Source organism: Hypanus sabinus, chromosome 18 (assembly GCF_030144855.1).
Source record: "Hypanus sabinus isolate sHypSab1 chromosome 18, sHypSab1.hap1, whole genome shotgun sequence".
In the NCBI taxonomy this organism is placed as follows: Eukaryota; Metazoa; Chordata; class Chondrichthyes; order Myliobatiformes; family Dasyatidae; genus Hypanus; species Hypanus sabinus.
In genome coordinates this window covers 57188661-57199809 of record NC_082723.1, presented here as the reverse complement: position 1 = coordinate 57199809, position 11149 = coordinate 57188661, and positions in this window count along the sequence as shown.

Genomic DNA, 11149 nt, shown 5'->3' with positions numbered 1-11149 from the left:
CCCAAGATAATGATTATTTCTTTCTGAGATTAGATATTACATTCAGCACAACTTCACACATCTCATGGTACGCATTGCTGTGGAACAGCCATTCAGTATTTGACACTCTTTTCAACACTGCACAATTGTAACTTCTATCAGTGCAGCATTTTGTAGCATCAGTTAGTCTTAGAGAAGTTGGAGGATTCCAGAGGAAATTACCAAGAGAGGCAGGGATTTTGACACAAGAATGGAAATCTTTGATTTGAAGCAGTGGCAAACCAAAAAAAACATGAAATACCAAGTATGGTCCATTTGTTTCCTTACAATATTCAGTTGCCTTCCCCAACACATGAGATACTGAGTTTATTTTTATTGGTGTTTCAAGTTGATAATATGGAATCCTTGTTTTATACGAAACTACATGGCAAGCAAGGGCATCAGGAAATGGCTTGGACTGTTAATTTCACAAGAAAAGATTTACAACAGTACCCAGTTGACTTACATAGAGTCACACAGCATGGAAACGACACTTCAATCCAACTAGTCCATGCAGCCAAGTTTGCCGTCTGGGATAGTCCAGTTTTAGTGTGCTTGGTCCATATGTCAAACCTGCACAAGCAGGCACCACCTAGCTAACAGGAGTCACCTGCCACTTGTTTTCAACTCATCACCTGCAGCCTATTTAAACCCAGATCTCATTAACAATCCCTGTTCACTTATTGAACTAACCTCAACCAGCTGCTCCTAGCATTCAGTTACCTTGTCATGTTGAGTGTCAATTCTCTCTTGTTTTGTGGCCCCTCATGGCTTGTTATTTTGCAGTTTATTATTAAAGTTATTGCTCTCTGCTAAATTGTTTCCACTGCTTTGCGTTTGGGTTAAGCCTCCTCTACATTTCCTGACAGTAGAAATGAATTCTCAATTGACTCAGCAGAGTATACTCACTTAAAAGAAGTCATCTGTTGACATTAATTGAATTGAATTGACATCACTTACATCCTTCATATGCTGTACATGAGGAGTAAAAATCTTTACGTTACATTTCTGTCTAAATGTGCAATGTGCAATTTATAGTAATTTGTAATAAATAGCATGTACAACAGGACAGTCAATATAACATCGAAATACAATTGTATCCGCATGAATTAATGAGTCTGATGGCCTGGTGGAAGAAGCTGTCCCAGAGCCTGTTATGCTGTGGTACCATTTCCTGGATGGTAACAACTGGAAGAGTTTGTGGTTGTGTTGACTCAAGCCCCCAATGATCCTTCGGGCCCTTTTTACATACCTGTCTTTGTAAATGTCCTGAATAGTGGTAAATTCACATCTACAGTGTGCTGGGCTGTTTGCACCACTCTCTGCAGAGTCTTGCGATTGAGGGAAGTACATCTCCCATAACAGGCAGTGGTGCAGCCAGTCAGGATGCTCTCAATTGTGCCCCTGTCAAAAGTTCTTAGGATTTGGGGGTCCATACCAAACTTCTTCGACCGTCTGAGGTGAAAGAGGTGCTATTGTGCTTTTTTCACTACACAGCTGGTGTGAACAGACCATGTGAGATCCTTGGTGATGTGGATGCTGAGGAACTTAAAGCTGTTCACCCCCTCAACCCCAGATCCATTGATGTCTATAGGGGTTAGCCTATCTACATTCCTCCTGTAGTCCACAATTAGCTCCTTTGTTTTTGCGACATTGAGGGAGAGGTTATTCTCTTGACACCACTATGTCAGGGTCATGACTTCTCCTCTGTAGGCCACCTCATTATTATTTGAGATAGGCTAATCAGTGTAGTGTCATCAGCAAATTTAATTATCGGATTGGAGCTGTGGGTAGGGACACAGTCAAGGGTATACAGAGAGTAAAGGAGGGGGCTTAGGACAGCTGTGAGGGGAACCTGTGTTGAGGGTCAGGGGGGCGGAAGTGAGGGAGCCCACTCTTACCACCTGCTGGTGATATGACAGGAAGTCCAGGATCCAGCTACACAAGGCAGGGTGAAGGCTGAGGTCTCTGAGCTTCTTGTCGAGCCTGATGGGAATTATGGTGTTGAATGCTGAACTGTAGTCTAAGAACAGCATTCTCACATAGGCATCCTTCTTCTCCAGATGTGTAAGAATGGTGTGTAGAGCTGTGGCTATTGCATCATCTGTCGATTGGTTGTGTTGGTAGGCAAATTGTCGGGGGTCCAGTGTGGGTGATACAATGCTGCAGGTGTAATCCTTGACCAGCCTCTCAAAGCATTTGCTCATTATTGAGGTGAGTGCGACAGGTTGCCAGTCGTTCAGAGTTGTTACCTTGGTCTATTTAGGTACAGGAACAATGGTAGATGTTTTGAAGCAGAAGGGTACTCTACACTGGGAGAGGGAGAGATTAAAAATGTCTGCAAACACACCTGCCAGTTTCCCATGCCCACTCTTGAGTACCCGCCTTGGGATGCTTTGCAACTGAGCACATGATCTAGAAGCAGTGGAAAACCATCTGCTCACCACTCTCTTCCAACTCTCCATTTTGATGCAAACCTGATGCTGCAACTTCCTGTCCTAGTGGGCCTTACACTTCGAGCTCCAGCTACCTCTGTATTCTACGGACTGAGCCCAGGATGCCTTTATCATTACTCACTTGACTGGGTGAGCTCTGAGCTGGGCCACTGCCAAATGGGACAATAAAACCACCGAGTGCAATAAATAGGAGAAACACCAGGTTTTTGACCATCCAGAAAGTTGAAGGAGGGCAGCGGATTCGATACTTTGCCTGCGTCAAGCTTTGTTCTCAGTGCTGGATTACACCGTGGAATCCAAGACCCTCACGGTGGAGTGTGGCTGGAATGCAGAAGTGCTGCAGGTCCAATACTATCACAGATTCCTGGAGCACTTGAAAGATGAGCAGACTATCCAAGAGGTGCGCACTGACCTTGAAAGCTTCATTCCTTTGGCCCTCCAAATTGATAAAGAGTTTTCTGGAACAACCCTCCAGATCATTAGCTAGAATCCCAATTCCGTTCCCAGTACCATTTCAGGCTGCAGGACCCTCATCATTAATGCCCCCCAGAACCTAGTTAGTTAGGGAGAGCTTCTTAACCCCCTCTCCTCTACCAAGAGTGAGAACATCAGTGGAAAAAAAAACGTGTGTGTGCTTACTCTGGAGCCCCTGATCACCCATGCATCAAATGTCCACTAGGTCTAGCACCACCTGGTAGATATGAGGGTCCTTCTCTCTGGTAAGCATGCCTCCCCCCGGCCCCTCGTTCCAGCTCCATACCCTGTCGTTCTCTCTCCACACTCTGATGGCTCTACGCACAGGAGGCTCTGGTGGATTCTGGCGTTCTGGACTGGTCTCTGTGTGTGCTGCTTGTGCTTCCTACTGAGCCTATCTCAACCCTTTTGCATTGTGGCCATTGACAGATGTCCCTTGGGGTCTGGAAAGGTCAGGGTGTACATGAGCAACAGAGAACACTGCAAGTCCATCCATTCCTTATTGACTCACCCAACTTTCCTCTCATCCTGGCTCTCCACTCATAACTCTCACTTCACCTGGTCATCTGGGTCTCTGCTGAGTTGGGGACCCACCTGATTCAACCTCAGTTCTCTTCACCCCAGAAATATGTGGCAACAGAGGAAATCCTCAACTTCAACTAACTTCTCACAGGAACACCACGACTTAGTACCCTGACCTCTCATAGACCCCACAATTGCATGATCAACCTCCTCCCAGGCACCACCCCTCCCTGAGGTCATCTGTTCTCCCTCTCTCCTCCTGAGACCCAAACCATGAATGACTATATCACTGAAGGGCTGAGCATGGCTTCATTCAACCATCCCAGTCCTCAGTTAGTGCAGGATTCTTTTTTTAGTGGAAAAGAAAGATTGAGATCTACATCCCTGTATTGACCATGGACTCAACAAAATCACCATTAAGAAGTGTTACCATCTGCCCTTGATGGATAGCACATTCAAAAACACTCTGCAGGGCCCAGATCTTCACCATCCTTGATCTATGGAGTGCATATAACCTGACCCACATCTGCCAGGGAGAAGAGTAGAAGATGGTGTTCCTAACACCCATTGGCCACTATGAATACTTGGTAATGCCCTTCAGATGTTCCACCAGTCCAGACATTCCTCCAAGACATGCTGCACAGATATATGGTTATAAATCTTGATGACAACCTTATCTTCTCCAAGGACCCTCAAGTCTTTGTCTGTCACATCTGTATCTCCTTGCAAACCGACTGTACTCCAAGTTAGAGAAATGCCAGTCCTTTCTGGGTTACACCCTTTCAACCTCAGACATGGCCATGTTTCCAGAGAAAGTGTGTGCCATCTTTGCATTGTGTTGACCACGCTCCCGCAAGCAGCTACAGTCGAGCTTCTCCAATTTCTACCACCATTTAATCAAAACTACAGCCAGATTGTTGCTCCTCTCACCTACCTCACAGATACCTTGGTTTATTGCAGCAGGTCACGTTTTTGAGGACCCCAAGAGAAATTTCATCACCACTCCCATTCTCCATCATCTGAACCCTTCTGGACCTTCCATGGCAGAGGTGGACCACCTCTGCCACCTCTGGATCTGGTTTTCCAATGAATAGTCTGCCTCCATGGCTTCCCTCAAGATATTATGTCGGACAAGGGCCACAAGTCATCACCTGCATCTGACAAGCCTTCTGCTCCCTCCTGTGCACATCAGTGAATTTGTCCTCTGTCTATCATTCGCAGACAAATGGTCAGTCAGAAAGAGCCAATCAGCAAGTACAGGCATTTCTCCATTGCTTTGCTGCCTCTAAACCTTCCACATGGAGGAAGTATCTGCTCTGGATCAAGCTATTCCACAGTCTGCACTCTTTTTCTGCCATAGGTATGTCGTTATTTGAAGTGTTATATGGCTACCAACCTCGGTTGTTCCCTGCAGAGCAGCCGATAATGGAGGTCCCGTCTGCTTGGGCCCTAGATTGCTGCAGGCAGAATAATAGAAGATGGCACAGAGAGCTATCCTAGCTGCCAACTGTGCCCACTGCCACCAGGCCAACCTCCATTGGTGCCCAGCCAGACTTCCGGACATGGGGACTGTGTTGGGCTGTCCACCCAAGATCTGCCTCTGCACACTGACTCCTGCAACTCTTACTCTGGTTCATTGCTCCCTTGAAGATTACCTATTGCATCAAACCAGTCACTTACTGTCTTCAGCTGCCAGCATTCCTCATGGCTTGTTATTTTTCAGTTTATCTTTGAAGTTATCACTCATTGTTAGATCATCTCCACTGCTCTGCGTTTGGGTTAAGCCTCCTCTAAACTTCCTGACACAATATCCCTCTAAATCTTTCCTATTGAGGTATCTTTGAAATGTTATTAATAGAAATGCTTCTGCTGGAACTCATTCTTAATGCTGACCAGTAGCCCACACCCTCATCTTGACATCCTTGACCATATCTCCATAATATTAGTCCCACCAGACCGATATGCTGCTGAAGATAGAGAAACCAGCCAAGATGAGTGTCACTATTTGACTGAATGAGATGATCTTTATGCTTCAGGACTATCTCAAATGGACCAACTGACTGATGTTCAAGGTGGCCGCTACAAATGAAATAGACACAGACCTAGAGGAATATGCCCCATCTGTCATCAGTTAGTGCGTAGATGATGTTGGTACCTCAAGAGCAGTCATCTTATGGGCTAACCAGAAGCCCTGTCTGGACACAGAGCTGTGCTCCATACTAAAAGCCTGGAACATTGACTTCAAGTCTGGTGACAGAACAGATCTCAGAGCAGCCAAGAGAAACCTAATCTTAGAGATCAAGAGGGCGAAGACTGCAATGCGTAAAACACAGGAACACCTGTCTGATGACGATCTCCGGCGTATGTGGCTGGGTATCAAGGGCATTGCTATGTAAGGGAAAACAGTGTTGAGTGTACCAGTGACACCTCCTTCCTGATGCTCCAAACAACTTTTATGCACACTTCGAAGCATGCAACACAACACCAGCCACAATAGCTACTGGTGTCTCCACGGACATCTTCAATACTTCATTCATCCAGGCTGCTGTCACTACATACTTCAAATTGCCCTCTGTCATCCCTGTACCAAAGAACTCTACACCTTCACAACTACATGATTATTGCCCATGGGCACTGACAACAATCATCATGAAGTGCTTTAAATGGCTGATAGAAGCACTTAGCAGAAACTCTATTTTTGCCACATTGGACACTTACAGACAGAAACACTCTATGACAGATGCCTTAGCACTTGTCATTCACCTAGCCCTGACACATCTAGAAAACAAGGACATTTATGTCAGAATGCTCTTTCTGGATTTCAGTTCAGCATTCAACACTAATGTCCCACAGACCTTATTGAACAAATACCTGCTGCTTGGTCTAAATGCACCACTGTGCAACAGTGTGTTGGACTTTCTGATGAACAGACCTCAGATAGGATTCACCCACACCTCCCTCTCCCATCATCCCCAACATGGGTGCATCCCAGAGTTGTGTGCCGAGTCTATTGCTGTATACTCTGCTCACACATGGCCGCCCAGCCAAACAACCAAGCAATCACATCGTCAAATTTGCTGATGGCACTACAGCGGTGGAGCTCATCACCAGCAATGATGAGATGGCCGACAGAGAGGAGGTGGAAGAGCTTGAGGTCTGGTCCCAGGCAAATAAAGTCTTCTTCAATGCCAACAACACAAAGGAGATGGTTATTGACTTCAGCAGAACTCACACCCCTCTTTACATCAGTGGCACAGCAGTAGAAACTGCATGCAGTTTCAAACTCCTGAGAATTCACGTCACACACAACTTTGCATGGTCCCAGAACAAATCCTACACAGTTAAGAAAACTCACTGACACCTCTACTTTCTGAGGAGGCTGAACAGAGATTTGTAACTCTGCAGCACAAATTTCATTTCGAACATAGAACATTATAGCACAGTACAGGCCCTTCGACCCATGATATTGTGCTGACATTTTAACTATTCTAGGATCAATCTAATCCTTGCCCCTGATATAGCCCTCCACGTTTCTAATATCTGTGTGCTTACCTAATTTCACTAATGTATCTGCCTCTACATGCATAATCAAGGACCCTCACCATCCAGGCTATGCTCTCTTCCCACTGCTGCCATCAGGAAGGAGGTACAGGAGCCTCAGGACTCACACCACCAGGTTCAGGAACAGTTTTATGCCTCCACCGTCAGGTTCTGGAACCAGAGGGAGTAACTTCACTCACCCATTCACTGAACTGATTCCACACAGTATGGGCTCACTTTCAATGATTCTAGAGTTCATGTTCTTGTTACTTATTTGTTATTTTTTGCATTTGCATAATTTGTTGTCTTTTGCTCATTGGTTGCTTGTCTGTCTTCATTGTGTGCAGTTTTTAATTTATTATATTGTGTCTTTGTACTTACCATGAATGCCCACAAAAAATAAATTTCAGGGTTGTATATGGTGACAAATACCATTTTCTCTAAGCTGTGAGGGTGTGTGTTTATGTAACTAAAATGCTCCTGCATACACGCCTTTGTTGCCACATAGCTGGAATTTTCTTTGAGAGAATATTAATATAATTTGGAAATCATGCTAAGGTAATTGTGAAATGTCCTGAAATTAATTATATGTTAATGAACATAATCCATAAATTTTCTGATTAGTAAATGTACGACAACCTTTACTTTGAAACATTTTACAGCTTCAATGTATTTACATAGTAGGTTATAAACCTGTTACAAAATGTAACAATAAAAACAGAATTAAAGTCATTGTTAATAAACTGCTGGCCGGCTGAATGCCAACGCCATCTAGTCAAAACACTTTGTTTTTGCCATTGTGCTTGTCGGTTATCTTGTTTGATTTTATTTACTTGTGTTGTGAGCTGTGATTTGTGTTTGTTTAATCTGCATATTACAAACAAAACATTTAAAGTACCTTGCAGATTTCAGGCTGTGTAAAAATTTCCTGCTCAGAGCAAAGGCTAGTCTGAAAAATTAGAGGGAATTTTGGATGTTCTGTTGTTTCTGTGTTTTCGAAGCTGCAGGAGCAACTGCATTTGTGTCTTTCTGCATTACAAAATAGCAGAGTGGTGGATGGCAGACTTGTGGTGGGAGATGCTGTGATATATTCCTGGAGATGGCATTTGAATTTGCACACTCGACCAATGGGTCAGATTGCTGAATTTGTATGGGAACTCCTTACTATATCGTGCAAGGGATGCCACTGGTATTGAACATTCTGACAGGAAAAAAGACTGGAGGAAATTATCTGGGTTCTCATGTTTTGCATTCTGTTTTGGGGAAACTTGAGGAGGTTGAGGAGGGAGCAGAATATTTCAGCCACCTCAACCCAGTGTATAGTAACAGCTTTAAGGGATTTGAGTCTTAGCAGCCCCTGTGGAATAAATGCTTTAAGGGCTGGTATTTCCTTACATACCATTTGTTTAATTAAAAGTGATTTCCCTACCCGAGAGGGTATTGGTGTAGGTGGTATGTTGAGTGCAGGTACATGGCACAAGGTGGACAGCAAGGGTGAGCAGGAACAGTACATTGAGATGGCTGTGTCTATGCCTGATGGTGTTGTGAAGGTGGGCACTTGTTGGATGCTGAATGGCACCTACTGGATATGCAGTTCCTAGGCCTACCTGTGGGTCCTGTAGGGTAGTGTGGTGCCATATGCATGCTATCCCAGTGCCCTGGATGACCACCTTGTCCATGCTGGTCGGTACATTTGGAAATTATATTAAAAAAAACCCTTCTATTATCCTTGTTCCTTCAGAGTATGAAAAGTAACTTGAGTCTGCAGAAACTTTCCCTGAGCTTTTCCATGAGGAATGTCTGCCAGCGCAGAGTGAAGACCTTTTACATCTCCCTTTCCAGTCTCCATGTGGCTTATTGACAGTCCCAACAGAGTTCACAGGGATGGATTAATAACTCACCTGAAGAGTGGAGTTTATAACAGGACGGCACCACTGACATTGTCTACCAGTGGACTGAACTCGAGATTTGCCATTTTGCAGCGCATGGAGTAGTCATATTCTTAGCAGCTCCCTTTTTTTAATATACCTTATATCCCTGACAGATCCCTTTTAGCTTTGACGATTTATTATTTCTACTGAAGGATTTACAATCTGACTACAATGGCTGACAGAAGTCGTACTGGTATTGAACTGAGAAGTGGCAAGGCTTTTCCTGAAACGGAACAAATGGAACAAACCAAGAAGGCGGAGGAACCTGTTACTTCAGCAGAAATATTTTCTTCAATACAAGACATGAAATCGGAATTTGGGTCTCTTAACACCAAAATTGATAAGCTGACTGGCTCAAACGGGAAGCTTGAAAAAGCTATCTCTACGGTTCACGATTCTCTGAAAAATCTGGACTTTCAACTTCATACACTTCAGCAGATTACAACCTGAATTGAGAATGAACATGATCAATTCAAGCAAACTATTAAAGATCAAGGAATGAAGATATCTTTGATGAAAAAGGAAATCAATGAAATTACCTCGGAACTATCTAAAACGAAGAAAAAAATGGTTGATTTAGATAGTAGAGGGCGTCGGAGGAATTTGCGTATTCTGGGACTGCCTGAAAATACTGAAGCTGGCGATCTGTTAAAATTTATCTCAGATATGTTGTACTCATTTTTAAGTGAGACCCTGGAAGCTAGCCCTTTAATTGACAGAGTCCATAGAATTCCTTTTTCTCAGCGTTCATCTGAATTACATCCTTGACCAATTGTACTTTCTCTGCATTATTATACAACCAAGGAAGCCATACTTTGAGAAGCCAGAAAAAAATGAAAGTTAATCTTTAAATCAACAGAAATTTGTATAGAAGAAGATTATCCTCCTGAAATCTTTGCCGAAAGAAGGAAATACCGAGAAGTCATGAGTGAAATGTATAAATTAGATTTATACCCCTCCCTTCACAACCCAGCAAGGCTGATAATCTATCCTGAAAAGTCTCAGTAATTGAGAATCTATTCTCTCCAAGAGGGATGGGAGTACTGTGGTGAACTACATATATCTGTCTGGACACGCTGACTGCTCCTGTGGCCTCTCCCACTGACTGTGGCTCCTCCCACAGACCCCGGTATAAAGGCGATTGAGGTCTGAGCCCTGCCCTCAGTCTCCAGGATGTAGCATGGTGGTCAACTACTGCTTGTTCTTTCTTCCAGTCAATAAAAGCCGATATCTCGCCTCACATCTCAGAGAGTTATTGATGGTGCATCAAGTACATTAAAAATCTTAAAGTTAAGCCTGCTGAATAAAATCTTAAAGTTAACCCGATTACTCAATAGGTAATTCTGAAGTATTTTGTTGTATGAGATATTTATGGATCTTCTGACAAGTTTATTCTATACTTTTTTTAGTCTCTGGAATGGGACATGGCTGACTAAACTTTTTTTTACCTATTAATATTTAGTATATACAGAACTGTTTTGTAGGGAACTTTTATAGTATTATACTCTAATGGTCCGTACAGGATTAATCTTTTATTTGTGCATTAACCTTTTTATTTCTTTTATTTGTTTCAATACTAACATAGTTTTAAGTTTGTTATATATATATATATATTCATTTATTCATTTTTTTCAAAGAAAGAGCTCTGTCTGTAATATTATTTGCTCAGATTTATTCTTTTTTGAATATGTGATTAAGATACTTTAGCTGATTTTAAGATGGCCATTGCCGATTATGTTTTTATTACTGTTAGACATAACATGGTAGTAGTTGAACTTTGTTTGTGCTTTTTATTATGGTTATTTTACATGGGATTTTTGCTTTAAGTTGATATGCATAGCTGCAAAATGGAGAATAGGGTCAAGGGTTATTAGTTTAGCATGTGGCCAGCCTATTGGTCATTGGATTTCTTATCTTTTGGGAGGGGGAGGGGACTATTAGAGTAGGTTTTTTTCTTAATTGGGCAGTTCTTTTAATGGATTTTTTTCTCGTAAATGCGTCACTCTTTCTGGTTGTATCCGTGCCTTTTGGTTTAATCTGTGCTTGCGTAACATTTCTTTTACATAATATTAAATTCAATTCTAAACATGGATGTTAATAAAATTAATATAATATCTTGGAATTGCAACAATGTCAATCACCCCATTAGCATAAAAAGATTTTTAAGAAATTAAAAATACTTATTGTATTTCTCATACTATCAGAACA